This window comes from Oxyura jamaicensis, chromosome 12 (assembly GCF_011077185.1).
Source record: "Oxyura jamaicensis isolate SHBP4307 breed ruddy duck chromosome 12, BPBGC_Ojam_1.0, whole genome shotgun sequence".
NCBI lineage: Eukaryota > Metazoa > Chordata > Aves > Anseriformes > Anatidae > Oxyura > Oxyura jamaicensis.
The window spans coordinates 1,009,312-1,023,767 of record NC_048904.1 but is presented as its reverse complement, the minus strand read 5'-3'; the positions used below and the strand labels follow the sequence as shown (position 1 = coordinate 1,023,767).

The window sequence follows — 14,456 nt, the reverse complement described above, 5'->3', positions numbered from 1 at the left end:
ATATCACACGCATTAGACAAAACAAAGCTTCAATGTGTGCTAGATGTAATAACCTACAATGTCACCCCTGTCATCCCAAATTACTGGAACATGCTGTGTTTCAGCCCTGCACACCTACATGCCTGGTGCAGGGTCAGGCGCAACTCCTCCTTGCTGGTGTGTGCTTGCATTGCTTTCTGCTTGCCTCCGAGGTCATGGGCACTGTGCTTAGGCTGGTCACAGTAGGTGGGCTGTGTAGAGAAACACTTGCTGGGCACTTTTGTGCTAGATGCTTTTTCTGCAGTCTCAGGTGACTGGACTTTAAGACCTAATGTGCTATTTCAGCCTGATGTTTTTATAGTCCTAAAATAAGCCAGGTCCACTGAAACAGTTTGTAATAGTGCTTTGAAAATTCATCTCAATCAGGTAAAAGCAGGTTAGAAAGCTGTTAAAACGTGCAGAAAGAGCAAACAGCCAAGTGACCATGAGTACTTGAAGGCAGTAGACTCTTCCTTTGTCTCAGGTGGGTCCAGAAGATGACATTTTCCAGAGCTGCATGGTGAGAGAATCCACACCTACCACTTCATGGCAGGTCTTTGTGCTTTAAAGTGTTGAGGCTACACAGAGGCACATCTATAATGTCCTGATGTACTCATTGGTACAGGTGGAAGACAAAGATTTAAAACTGGTATTTCAGGTAAATCAATGGAAACATGGCAAAAAGTGGTAAAATAGATGTTTTCCCATAAATCAGTGAACTGTAATATAGCCTAGGTATTTTTCTCTCTTACCCCTGCAAATACTGCATCCATCAGAGGACTGAGCCCCCAGATAGCTCTGCATATGCTTCTTGCATGTGATATTTCTAATCACTGATACTTTGTGCTCTGTTTCACTTACTGTTGCCTTGCCTCTAGTTTGGTTGGTTGTTTTTTCAGAAGGTTAATGATGGAAAGGAGTTTGATTATTTTGCAGTTTGCTCATGCCTTTCACATACTTTTTCTTCTCTTTACCTGAAAAAGAAAACAGCAAGCATGGCAGAATCCCATATGTATGACCTGGTGCTGTCCCAGCCAAACCACACCCATCCAGCAAATTAGATTTTTTACAGTACTTTCTTGAAGCATGAGCTTATGAATTTTGAGAAAACTTTGTTAGAAGAGCTCTAAGGGTTTGAAAGGGCTTGCTTTGTTTTTATTTGGTTTGCACAATGCAATTCTTGCTTGCAGCAATATTATTTAGTGATGATCATGGCAGGAATAATTCCCAGTGTCAGACAGACTCTTGCTATTGAAGTCCTGTTTAATCTTGCACTTACTTTTAAACTTTTTTAAAAGAGCATCAGAGGAGCACTAAGTGCTCAGAACAGCTGGAAAGGCAAAGCTCGGGGCATCACATGCATTTCTATTCCACTTACAGGTGTGAACTGTCTAGCATGACTAAGGGTAAGGATGTAAGTGGAAAAGAACATGCCATTCTCTGCTCATGTGTACTCAAGGTCAAGTACAGATAAATCTAACAGGATGGCTGACTTTTTACAGTAATTGTTGCTTAATTCACTTCTCAGAGTTTGTATAGAGATCGTGCATCTAAATGAGCAATAAGGATGAAGACAGTTGGAGAATCAGACAAGAAAGTAATATCATGTCCAATAGGACTGTGTGACTACAGAGAAGCAAAGTGGTTGTTGACGTGGAAAACAGGGATACAGTAATTTGTGCTATGGATAGATTAGTGAAGATAGAAACATGGAGGGATTAGGGTTAAGAAATAGGCAACACTTCTCTGTACATGGTGAAAACATAGCATTTGAATGTTGTGTGGTGGAAAATGAAAGATCAAATTACCAAAAGGACTGAATTCCCAAATGTGTTGAAACCAATGGCTATTGGTACCATTGCTTCCTTTTGATGATACATGAATTCCATGCTGAAGAAGGGGGATCATGGGTTATTTTTCAGTTATACCAGTGTTTTGTCAGTCAGATGGTTCTAGCAAGTATGTAGAAAATCATATAGCTTAACAGCTACAATGGTTTGTATAAAAGAGATCCTCTTTTATAGTTTGCCATGCAGAAAGACTATCTAGTAAGTAATCGAGTCATGGCTGTCTGAATGGAAAAGAACAATTCAGCAACAGGCCCAGGGTTCTTCATCCTCAGCCTTACTGTCATCTTCTGCAGTACCAGCCTTTCCTGAGACTTTGATGTTGGAAATGGGCCTTATCCATTGTCCGGGTAAGTACTTGATACAAACACCAACAGGTTAATAGTGAAAAGCTGCTCTTTCCTCATGCCCTGTAGTAATACATTAGAAGAGTTGTGCAGGCAAAGTGCACTGGTACATGCTTTGCCATAGAGGGTAAAATACAATAATGAGAAAAGAGAGAGTGGCAATATCCAAGCTACCTTCACCATCAACTCAAACATGGGTCATAACTGTAGGAAATGTAGCCAAGCTTATCGGATCCTCAGCAAATGTAAACTGGCATAGCTTTCTTTATTCAGAAACCTTATTCAGATTTACAAGGATCTGGCTCTCTGTCTTTTTTCACAGCCAGACTGAAAACAATGAAAAACAAAAAAAAAAACTCCCCCCCCCCCCGCAATAAAAAATAAATCAACCAACAACCCAACACCAAAACATTAGGCTGCGTTATAGGTTTATCTTAAGATACTAACCAGCTCTAAGGTGCTTTGCTGGGCATGAAAGTGTGTAGGAATGCTCGAGTGTTCTCAAAGACAATGACAAAAAGAAATCCCATAATTTAAAAGCGCATTTGCACACTGTTAACAAAGGTCTTTTGGTAGACTGCAACCTGTATTGCTGCTAATATACCACAACTGTCAATCTAGGAGCACGGTGTCCAAAATCAACCCAGGGAAATTTCCTTCCTTCCAATAGTCACAGTGTGAGAATAATCACTGCCACCTTTGTATCATAGGGATTTCATGTCTTTCAACAGACTTTTATATCATCCTTGCAGTAGTGGTTTGTGAAGTGAATGAAGTCTCATAAGTGAAAACATAAGTAGAGTAAGTGACCTTCATACATAGAAGTAAAAAATAACAAATCGAGCATCGCAACAAGCCAGCAGCTCAGTGTGCACAGATGGAGGCAGACAAAATAAATTAAACTGATTTTGATATCATCTGTATTCCCCAGTATCTCAGAGGCTCTGAAAAGTTGCAAAGGTATTTTTTTGGTTTTGTTTTTCAGTTGCTTACATTCAGATTTTTAAAAACCCAGAATCTGCTTCATGGATATTTTCTCAGCCATTTAATGATAAATTGAGGGAAAGACTACTATAAATTCAGTAACTAATTGGGGTGGTAATTTAATCATAAATTAGATGTCAATTTAAGTATTTTTTTTATTATTTTCAGTAATAATGTTTACTCTGTTTTGTGCTCTTTAATTTGGATTTAAACCACTGCTTTTAACCACCATCTTAAAACTCAGAAGAAAAAAGGCCTTATAAAAGGAAGTAGCTGAATGCTAGTTTCCGGATATTTTTATTAGAATACTTTTAGACGAAATGGTTGGTGAAATATTGTTCTTGTAGCTCAGTTTTTCTTACTACTGAGGAAAATCCGAAGCAGAAAAGGAGGTGGTTTCTGGTCACACCACAAGTCTAGAGAATTAGGGTTCAGTCTCTGCTTACTGTTTAAACTCATAAAATGTGTAGGCTTATCGCTCAGTTCAGTGGTGTTGCTTTGAGAAGCTGGAAGCCGTGCCAGCCCATTCACCCAGCCTGCTTCTAACCAGATGTACAAGTCTATAACCTGCCTTTCCCTACCTGTCACCTCAGTCCTAACAGGAAGGAGATGCCACATCCTTCTGTAAGCAGAACATGGCCAATGTAGAATGTTGTGCCAGAAAAAAATTCTTTATTCCAGAGATTTATATGTTTTATAATGCTAACTGAAATGCTTTTCCATGCAAATTGTAGCTGTGACACACTGAGCTCAAGAGATTTACATCAGGAAAGAATTTGAGCAATACATCTAGAATAGAGAAATCAGAAACAGAAAAAAAAAAAAAAAAAAAAAAAAAAAGTGTTTTTCATTGTTTGGATTCTTTTAGATCGAATGTTACTAGTTTATATACTTAATTCCCTGAGTTTCTGGGAGTTTGCATGGTTCTTCTGGGGGAAGAGGCCCCAGCAGAGGCATAAACTCAGAGGCATTATTTGGTACCTGGTCCCATGTTTTCATCTATCTAATTTCACGTATGACATTTAGCTAACTTAATACTTAGCTACACAACCAGTCTGTGCATGAAGCACTGCATGAACATTTTTTCTTTCCATGTTTATCTGTGCTTTTTACACCCTTTCATTGTGTGGAGGGCTTGAAACAAAGTTATAAAAAGCACTGCTGTTGCATAAATATGACAAAGCTCTGAAACAGAGGAAAAACTAGGTTATTGCCCTAACCATTCAACCAGCTGAAATGTTTTCTCCCTTTAATCAAATGTCACTGTGTCATTAGCATGCTTAAGCAAACAGCTTAATAGGTGGCTTAGTCCAAAGGTGTACGGCCCAATATCAGAAGAATCCTGCTTTGTAGTCTGTGTCATGAGAAGCAAACAGTAGGTCATGCTCTAGAAGCTGTCTACAAAAACTGATCTGGGTCTGATGTGAAGCAAAGGTTGGTTTTCAACTCGGCTTAGTTGCTTGTTGTTTCTGTGCTGCCCAGAGCTCTGTTCTGCTGGAGACTATATGAGTGTCCTCTGCTGGCTGACAGCCTGCTGCAAGTCCCTCAGGTCTGTAGGCACTGTGAGCTGCTGAGCCAAAATATCCCTTAATTTTATTTTTTGTAAATCAGATAGTCTTTCTTGCCATGCATGGCTTCAGTATCTTATTTTCTTTGCAGGTATCCTTCTTATTCAAAATGCCCTGCAATGACTGAAAACACTGGAAGGTGCTGTGAAGCCTTACCCCCCTCCCAGCTCCATGCTGTGGCCCTGCTGTTGTAGTGTTCCTGCTGCTGTCAGGGCTGGGGGGAGAGTGACAGGAAGAGTTAAACGACTTTTGCCATGAGATTTTTGTAACGATAGGCTGTGTCTGTGAAGGCTTGTAACTCAGCTTGCGTGCACCCACATCACACAGTACTGTGGGAGCTGCTTTTGCCACGAGAGCTAAGATTACAGAGCAGTTTCCGTCCCAGCCTCGTGATTCCACATATGCACGCTTCCAAAATACTCCGTTCTCGGGGATGAGTGTTTTTTTTATGTACTTGCTCTGTGCCAGAATATTCTGCAAAATCTGTTTAGCTTTTTGGGGGTTATGAGAGGATAGCAATAATTCCCTTCCTATCAGTCAAAACATTCCAACCACCATTTATTTCAGCAAGAAACAAATAAAACTACTGTGGGTCCCACAATGTGTCTCTTAACTCACCGTATCTTCTACAATCCTTCTCCTCTTTCCAGACAGTATTGTTTTCACTTTCCCCGCTGAAATAATGAAAATTATCTCACTCTGCTCTCTTTTTCTTCCAACAAATCTGCTCTTCCTTTTCCTAGAAAATCCTTGCTTCTTGTTTTCCCCTCAATCTTTATATTGGCTGCTTCCCTGCTTTGACAGTAGCCGTTCCTTCTCCCAGGGAGAAGATCCCATAGTGTCACCATCCATTGCTAAGACCACAAATGGGTGGAATTTGGCCCCATACTGACCACGTGGACAGGAACTTGCATTCAGAGGAGTGCCCCAGGAGGATTTCAATACAAAAAAAAAAAAAAAAAAAAGTGTTTTATTTTATCCTACACCATTTTAAAGCAAAAGGCTGGATTACTTAGGGGCAATATTTGAGCCACAGTGGTCCCATAGTTTCCACGACGAGTTGGCTGGAATACCCCTGAGGACTGCACCTGCACTGCTCTTTATTTTCCGTCATGAGCAGGATATTGCAATTTGGTCGAGTCAAACTCACCCTCTTCACTCTGCCTGTCACTCGAAGGAGCAGAGCTTACCTATCCAGAGTTCAGAGAAGAATCTGGCTCTGTTACTTCTTGGTATCTTTGTTTGTAAGTTCTGTCCTCTGTACTTGAGCCTGAGTGAAGTGGTGGCATCTGACATTTTAAGCCAAGCTCTTTGAAGCATCTCAGAATTAATTGCTCACTCTTGTTTGGTTTATCTATACTATCAACTATGATGGATCTACAAGCTCCAGGTCCTTTCAGAAAACAAACATGACCGATAGCAATCGTTATTACAAAAAAGCTGAGGAAACCATGCTTTGATGGATTTTCTGTTAGGATTCATAATAGCATGGAGTTAAAAGCGAGAAAATAGGTGCTTTGGAGCATAAGATCGTGAAATGCTAATTTCAGTGATGCAGTGGTGTACTGAGTAAATATAGAAAGGATTTATTATGAAGTTCTTTGGTGTTGTTGGCACTGGCAGCAAATCACTGGGCAACATTATATCGCCAAAATCCAGGAAATAGCACAAACATTGAACCACTGTATTTTCAGTGACAATAATGAAAGAAGCTTTGGTATTGGTTGGCATCCCCACAAAAGGCATATGTTGGCATGTTCAGGAATGTAAATGATAGATTTGCTGCTTGAAGTTCGTAGTTATTTAATCAAACCCAGACTGCAGAACCTGGAGGGACATCGTGTATCTTTAAAGGAGAAGAAAGGGGGAGAGAGCACGAGAGAAAATAAAGTCATACTTTGCAAATAATGGAAGGTATCAGTCCCCTGGGTGTGCCTACCACATATCTGTGATTGCTGCAGAATTTGTGGGTGATCTTTTCTGCTTTTTTACCACATCACCATATCTTTAAGTAGCCTTGCAGAAAACAAATTGCCAACAATCTCATTTATGTGCTGATAGAAGTCAGATCAATTATTTACATTTCCTTTCATGGAAGAAAGTAAATCTGCAGATCAGGACAGGAAACCACTCATTTGATAAACTATTTCTACATTACTGTACACATACACACACACAACCTCCCCCTTCTTTCCTGCAAACAGACACACATGTAACTACAAACCCTTGCTCTTCTAGACACACAGAGAGGCACATTATTTTCAGCTCACATTTCACATTTAGATTACTATTACAGAATTACAAGAAGACTTATTTCGTTTCCATTTTTTGGAAGAAAAAGAAAGAAAAGATAATGAACATTCCACTTTCAGAAATAAATCTCCTAGCATTGTATGTTCTGGCTTTTAACAGGCCAAGCAGCAGAGGTCTGCTACTTTCCCAGCCTGGGCTTTGCTGTCGACTCAGCTTTCAATTTAGTCCAAGCATGATGGAAAAAGGAAAAAAAAAAAAAAAAAAAAAAAAACGTCTTTCAAAAGCAGTAATTGTGTGTTTCTGGGGAGAGAGAACAAATTACTAAATCAAATTAGCATTACATTTCATTCCTAGACCCTAGGAGATTCAAGGATTTACATAAGATACTTTCTGAAGTTATGTTGTTAGTGTAAACATTAAGATTCTGCACAAAATCCTCAAGAAGTGATGTGTCCTTAGGTGATGTCATCATACAATACTTTAAAAAATTATGAAGTAAGAAATGCTTTAACAGCACACTATCTATACAACCATACTATTTTTTTAAATAAAAATATAGGCTTTTATTACATTCTGTAGGATTTAATATCATTAATCCATTCATTGTGGGTGCTAGGAATACTTGCACTGTTATTTTTCTGCAGTATCGCTTATCTTTCTTTTCTCTCCTCGTGGACAAAAATGTTTGACTCGTGGCTGTAGAAGATTATGTCCAGGCCCCACACAAGACTGTGGAAGTTACCACAGATTTCTAGGCAGGCGTCATGTGTTTCAAAAAGCTAAAAAAGGGTGCTCAGCATTACTCCGTTTCCCACCCATTTTTTTTTCCCTCTAGTGACCTCCTCCTTCTCTGCATCAACAAATTCTTTGTAATTCTATCTCACTTTATAGAATTATTTTTTTTGCAAAACTGAGGTAGAGCAAAATTTCCATGTGGGGCACTGCTAGCTCATTGCCTGAGTGCTCCTGCCCTGAGGGCATCCGTGCTCCTGCTCCCTCCCTGTGCCACAAGGCTTCTTCCAGCTCAAGTTTTAAAATTAATTCTAGTAAAAACAATGGTGCAGTGATGAAAATAATAATAATAATAGTTAAGAAGGCTTCCATGTCTAGGGCATGTGCAACCAATAATTAGTCATTTGAAAATTAATCAGAGTAAAATGTATAGGGTTTTATTGTAAATGTTGTGAGTTTCAGGTCCTCCAATGAACTGCAAATGGTGACATAAGAAATTAAGTTAAATTGTACTTATGTCTCAAGATCTATAAAGCATAGTTAGTATTATTGTACTTGTCAAGACAGGACTACTCCATCTGAGGAGCTAAAACACAATAGCAAAAAGAAAAATGGAACTTATGTTTATATATTTTTTTTTAATTTAAAGATGACTTTGACAGCTCTAGAAAACAAGGACAACAGTAAAACATGTATGTCAAGAAAGCTTCATAACTGAAAAAAATATTTTGTGTTGTTTTTTAAAGTAGGACTAAACATTTCTATTTATCCTAGGAGTCTATGGGTTTACTGTGTTTCAGAAAATAAATGCTCCCCACAAATTTATGTAATTATATGTAATATATTCAGGAAAACTAATTACTGAAGCAATTTATGTTTGGAAAGTTATCTCTAAAGCCAGAGGGGTAGAAACATTTTTATAATGAGAATTCACACATAATTTCTTTTACTTAATCTACCTATTTATAAAAACCTATTATATATATAAAAGGTGGAATAATTCAACAGCTGAAAAGCATGAGAAAAATATGCAAATTGTGTCATAAATGGCTAAAATACAGGTATTTTTATACTCCTTTATTAAAAATAATTATGAACCTAATCATTGAGTTCATATCAGATACATATGCTATCATTCTCAATTCATCCTTCCTCTACCTCACAAATAGACATTTTTATTACTATAATATTGGGAAAAAAATGAGTAATGACCCCTTTTTCTTAACTTTCTTTTTTTTTTTTTTCTTTCATAAGGAATGTGGACTTTACATTTAAATTTCCTGTTTTCTGTTTGTTTGCTGGCACCAAGACCACCTAAGCGATTTATATTTTTTTTGTGCTCAGTGCTTTTCTAAAACAGAATAAGTAACTCTCTTTTTAGTTCTCTGTTGTAAACCTCTAAAACTGATAACAGCTTTTATATAAATTCTGTGATTAAAAAAGATGTGAATAGGCTTTACAGTTCTGAGTACTTTTTGCATATATATAAATTATTAAAAACAAATAGGAACACTCTGGAAAGTCTTCACTCACTGATCTGCAAGGATCAGCCAGAGAGGTGGATATGCACAATATCTAATTATATTCATATGAAAAACATAACCCACACAGATTTTTTTTTTCTTTGTATCAAAAAAAGCTTCATTTCCTGCTAAAGTTTCTGGGTGTGCTGCTTAGCTGCTGGTCTTTCTCAAAGGCTGCAATTTTGAACAAAGCAGATCCATTATCCAAATAGATATACTCTCTGCAGCTGATCCCAAATCCAGCAAAATCAAGGGGAGACTTCCCAAGGGGAAATCATACATGAAGATCAGGCAAACTAGCTGCACACAGGCACAGCTTCAATGAGACCAAATGAGCCACATCACTTCACACCAGGAGAAAAGCTGTACTGAAGTTGTTTTTAACTGATATTTTAAAAGTAGCTCAATCTCTCTCTACAGATGAGTCTCAGTATTTGAAATAGGTAGAAGATGTGACAATAGGTCCACTGTTAATAACATGTTATATCGTGTCACAAGGTGTGTTGAAGAAAATCCCAATAATATAACTAGGAGTCACGAGCTAATACAAAGAGACAGAATTGGTTTTATTTATGTGAATTTACTTATCCTGCAAAAAGGTGTTGCCATCTCAAAGCTTTCTTTTTTTCTTTCTTGTCAGAGGTGCTTTCTATTTTCTTTCAGCTTTTTCCTCATACTGCATACAAACATTTTAAGTCCTTGTGCACAGTCATCATTTCAAGTGCAATTTGGATTTTTAATACATTTTTGCGTATTTTCAAGAACTATGGAGAGAAAGACAGCATGAGCAATGGGTGCTGCTGTAGTTGATCTACGCCTGAGCTGTCCCACCAAAATCACACATACTGGCCTTCATTGTTTTTGTTACAAAATACAATCAATGCAGCAGGTATGTATTTATCCCTACGTTATACTCTCCAGTTTATATGACATATTTGTGATTTTTTTTCTAATATCATAATTGTGACTCTGTGAGCTTCCCAATCCTGCAGTTGGAAAGTCTGTCCAATTTCTTCCTGATTTCCCCAAGAGAGCTTGTGTGCACCAGCAGTCTGTGTTTGAGGAATTAAGAAAATGTAATTATATGCTTAGATATCTTATGTCCCTAAATCGCTTGCTGATAAGTAGCTGCCAAATTTTTGCCCTGTATTCTTGGTTGTCTCCAGCACTGGGAGTTTTGTGGGTGGCAGAGGGACTTTTGGCACGTTCCCAGAAAGATGCCAACTGTGCTTGAGCCAGCTGTGCTTCTCACGTCTGCCTCTGTATCAAACTGCATGTGTCTTTGGAAACTGAACTTGTTGATGGTGAATACGTGCCTTAATTTGTACTTCAATAGTTTCAGTTAAATTATAGCTCCTCTTTTACTAGCTATATTCCTTCTGCAATATAGGATGAAATTGGTTCTTCTAAAGTTGTTTCTTGGTTAGAGTTCATGTACAATCGTTACCAATGTTTTTGTCTTAAAAGATCTATCTTGACAGGCACAAATAGAACAAAAAATATTTAAGCATGGTGCATTTATGTTAGACATTCACATAGTAATTCATTCATATCTCTGTATATCATACAGTTTTGTGTACAATGTAAATAGCACATATTTTCCAAACAGCACTTATACTTCAAGCCTAAATCTCCATTTATCCAACAAATAAATTTCTCCAACCCTTCAATCCAGAAAGCTAAACACATGGTTGAAGTGGTGAACCCCTAAGTTAATGACATGTCTATGCTGACGTCACTGGACGTGACAGTAATGCCACAGCATAAAACACAGCCAATATAATATCAACATGCCAAGACTTAAGATAAAGTTTAAACTGAACCCCTTTCTGAAAAAAAAAAAAAACACACACACACACAAAAAAAACTGTTTTTACAGTTGAAGTATTTTGCAGTAATTTTCTGTTTATATAAACAGAAACATCAATTTTTGTAGGAGAAAATGTACAAGAAACACCTACACTGGTTATTTATTTTTTTTTAACAACATATGTTTCAATAAGAAACATATTTAATCATTTTAATTACTCTAATTTGACTTTTATACTGTATTACTGATTATACTTTTTTAACACTGTTACATAACACAATGACAAAGGGCATTCAAAATAGACTTTCAGTGGCTTTAAGTGACAAAGTAGCTTTTGGTTTAATGTTAATATTAATGTTTCAGTTCATTTTTCTGCCTTGAAATACTTTATTTTCAATTCCAGAATAACTATTGAGTTGGAAATTCTGATTTCTGATCTGAGGAAATTCTTTGCAAATCTGAAGAATTTGGAATTTATATATTTTTATATCCTTTATATTTTTATATATCCTTATATATTTTTATATGTCTTCTCTATGCCTCAGTTCCCCCTTTTGTAAAAAGGAAAAAGATGGTCCTTACATTGTGAAATACTTTGAGATTGACTTACAAAAAATATTTATGCAAAATTGTTTTGTTTTGCTTATCATGTTCTTATTCTATTTCAGCAAGTCCTCTATGGACCAGATTCTCAGAAGCATTATGCCACCCAAAAGCTGGCTCACCCACTGTACCTCTAACCTTCCTCCTGCCTAAAAAGTCTTTCCATCATGCCACCTCACAACAGCAGCTCCTACCCGATGCCTGCTGTGATATTTCCCATTCCCTCCCCCAACGCAGGATGCAGGCAGCAGCCCAGTGAAGACCTTGAGATTTCTGATGCTGCCATAGCTGAGCCATGGGGCTGCTGCACTGGGCGACTGGAGCAGTCTGGTGCAGGCAGTTTCAGCCCATCCCCAGCTCTGGCCTCTCTGCTTCAAGCTGGTGTTCACAGCAGCCATGGCAAGCGAGTAGCAAAAGTTGTCTACAAGCTTGCAGGTCTGATTCCCTCTTTAGGAGAAAGACCAGAAAAAAAAGGAAGTCTTGAATATCATGATTTCTTGTTTTTTAATGTTTCAGTCACTAACTTGCCATGTTATGTTTTAAAACTAGACCAAGACCCTGCAGTGGCCACATCATTATTACCACACCCAAGATAATGGAGACATCACCCAGATCTCAGCTGGGTCCTGTCCTGTCATCCAAGCAACAGCTGTCCTGAATTAAACTCATAAACAGTCATTCTGGTAAGGCAGAATATTGTTCAGATTAGGAAATGTGTAAGGAAAATATTGCTTTATAGATCCATTTTTGAAAAGTTAATATTTCTGTATGAAATGAGTTTAATACACTTTAATAACACCAACCAAATATGTTGGAATATATTTGGATATAGTTATTAGAATTCAGGTAGATTAATGTAACTCTCTAGGAGATAGTCTTCAAAATTAGCCTGGCAATACAAAGCATTTACTTTCTATACTCTTCCGCATTCTTCCAGCACATATCTGTGCTGCAATTTGCCATGTAAAATATTCACATTATTACCTTAACTACCATGTTCTTTAATCTAGAGTGGGATGTGACAGGGAGTTTGAGGGAAGAGGAGAGTGAAGAGTTTCCAGCTATGCATGTATCATGCTTGCACCCACCTGACAGCTTCTCCAGACAGGGTTGTACGTCCCCTCATCAGTTGGAGTGAGAGGCAGGGCATGCAGCTGGCTTTGTTGTTTCCCAAATGCTATTGCAGAGTGCACCATGGGGAAGATCAGGATCATGGGGTGTGTTTTGAAACAAAATGGCTCTTGGCTGTGCAAAATAGAAGGAGTGGTTAGTAACAAAAGTGTGGGTATCATGCAGCACACATAAACTCATTTACTTAAGCAAAACCATGCAGATGCACCTGAGGTTACCTTTTGAACTCTCTGAAATACATAGCAGAAACCAACTGTGCAGTATGCTGATCTAATTGTGCATACACAATGGAAAATGCTTTGCTACATGCTTAAATAAGCCCTGTAGATAAATTGGATGCTATCAAATGAATAAGTTTATACAATCAAAAAGCACAGGAGATTTTGGCTATCCTTTTACTCCAGAAGATAGTTTTGTACAGCAATAAGCAGAAGACCCAACCATACAGTGCCAAGGGTATCTCACAGGTAACATCCAGAATCCTGGGAAAACAGGATGTGTGAGAGGCATTTAAGAATACTATAAGGTTGCTGTTAAAGATAGAAAAATAGCAAAATTGCTGTTCAAGTCATATTTAAATTCTACTCCCCACTGTTTTCCATTATGTTTGAAAACCTGGTAACAGTTCAGCAGCCTGTCAAAAAAACAAAAAATTACTTTTCTGTAAGTGGGAAGGCTGACAAAATTGTAGCAGCTGGGTATCTATTCCTCTGAACTTCACTGTGCAGAGCTACAGTGGATCTTCCTGCAGAAAGCTAATCAAGGTGGAAGAGAAAAATTGGTTTCATTAAGTCTCTGTCACTGAAGAGTCAAATAATTTTTCACTCTTCAGTTACATTCAATTACAGAGATATTACTAGTTTTTCTGTGACAGCTTTAATGGTGTTTTTTCTTTTTTAGCACTTTGCTTATTGTGCACTCCTGTTGCACCAATTGGTGGGTGCAGATTAACACCTGTTACTGTTTTTACAGAAAATGATAAATGGTGCCATTACTGGCACAGCTTTATGTGAGCAAAATTAAGCTTGTGCATTTTAACTTTTGTAGTTACAGTAATTACAATTACTTTCAAATTATAGTTTGCATGGACCCTGCACCAAAGCTGAAAAACTGTGAACAATCATCTACCCATGTTCTTGGAGAGGGCTGCAGGCAAAATGCAAACTGAGGGCTTGCTCCATGCCTCCCTTGAGTCAAGAGAAAGCTATAGGCACCTGACTTGTTTTACCCTCAGCTAGCCATTTTCATAACACTCCTCTCTAGGGCATGTATAAGGAACTCACATTTCAATTTATAGCTATATTTGATTCAAATATGAAATGTGTAGTTCCAAAGCTTGAGTCAAATCACAGGTGCTTATCTGGATTTTTGAAACCTGACCCATATGACTGAACTAATGGGCATAGTTGTACTTTGGAGTTAACTACACGCATCAGTTGTACCAGCCATTATAGTTCATCTATCAGCCATCATAGTTCATCTCACCTGGTGTTGACTGTTGAATGTCTGAGCAATCTAAGCTGCTTATCATGGTTTATTTGGCAGTTATTGGGGATCACTCCATCAAAGACAAGCGAGTGGTATTAATGAGAACAGTTGCCCTCCAGAAGTGTCTATTTCTTTCTTTTGACTATAGAGGG

General features: G+C 37.9%; 1 long non-coding RNA gene across 2 annotated transcripts; it reads left to right on the top strand.

Annotated features, from left to right (window-relative positions):
* Positions 1 to 501: 501 nt before the first annotated feature.
* On the top strand, positions 502 to 12,717 carry LOC118173500. Of its 2 annotated transcripts, XR_004754243.1 has the most exons (5): positions 502 to 538; positions 644 to 676; positions 2,043 to 2,215; positions 10,035 to 10,161; positions 12,235 to 12,717. It is a non-coding gene; the product is annotated as an uncharacterized LOC118173500 (long non-coding RNA). The 2 variants fall into 2 exon arrangements; XR_004754242.1 differs by having other exon boundaries at positions 508 to 676.
* Positions 12,718 to 14,456: the final 1,739 nt, after the last annotated feature.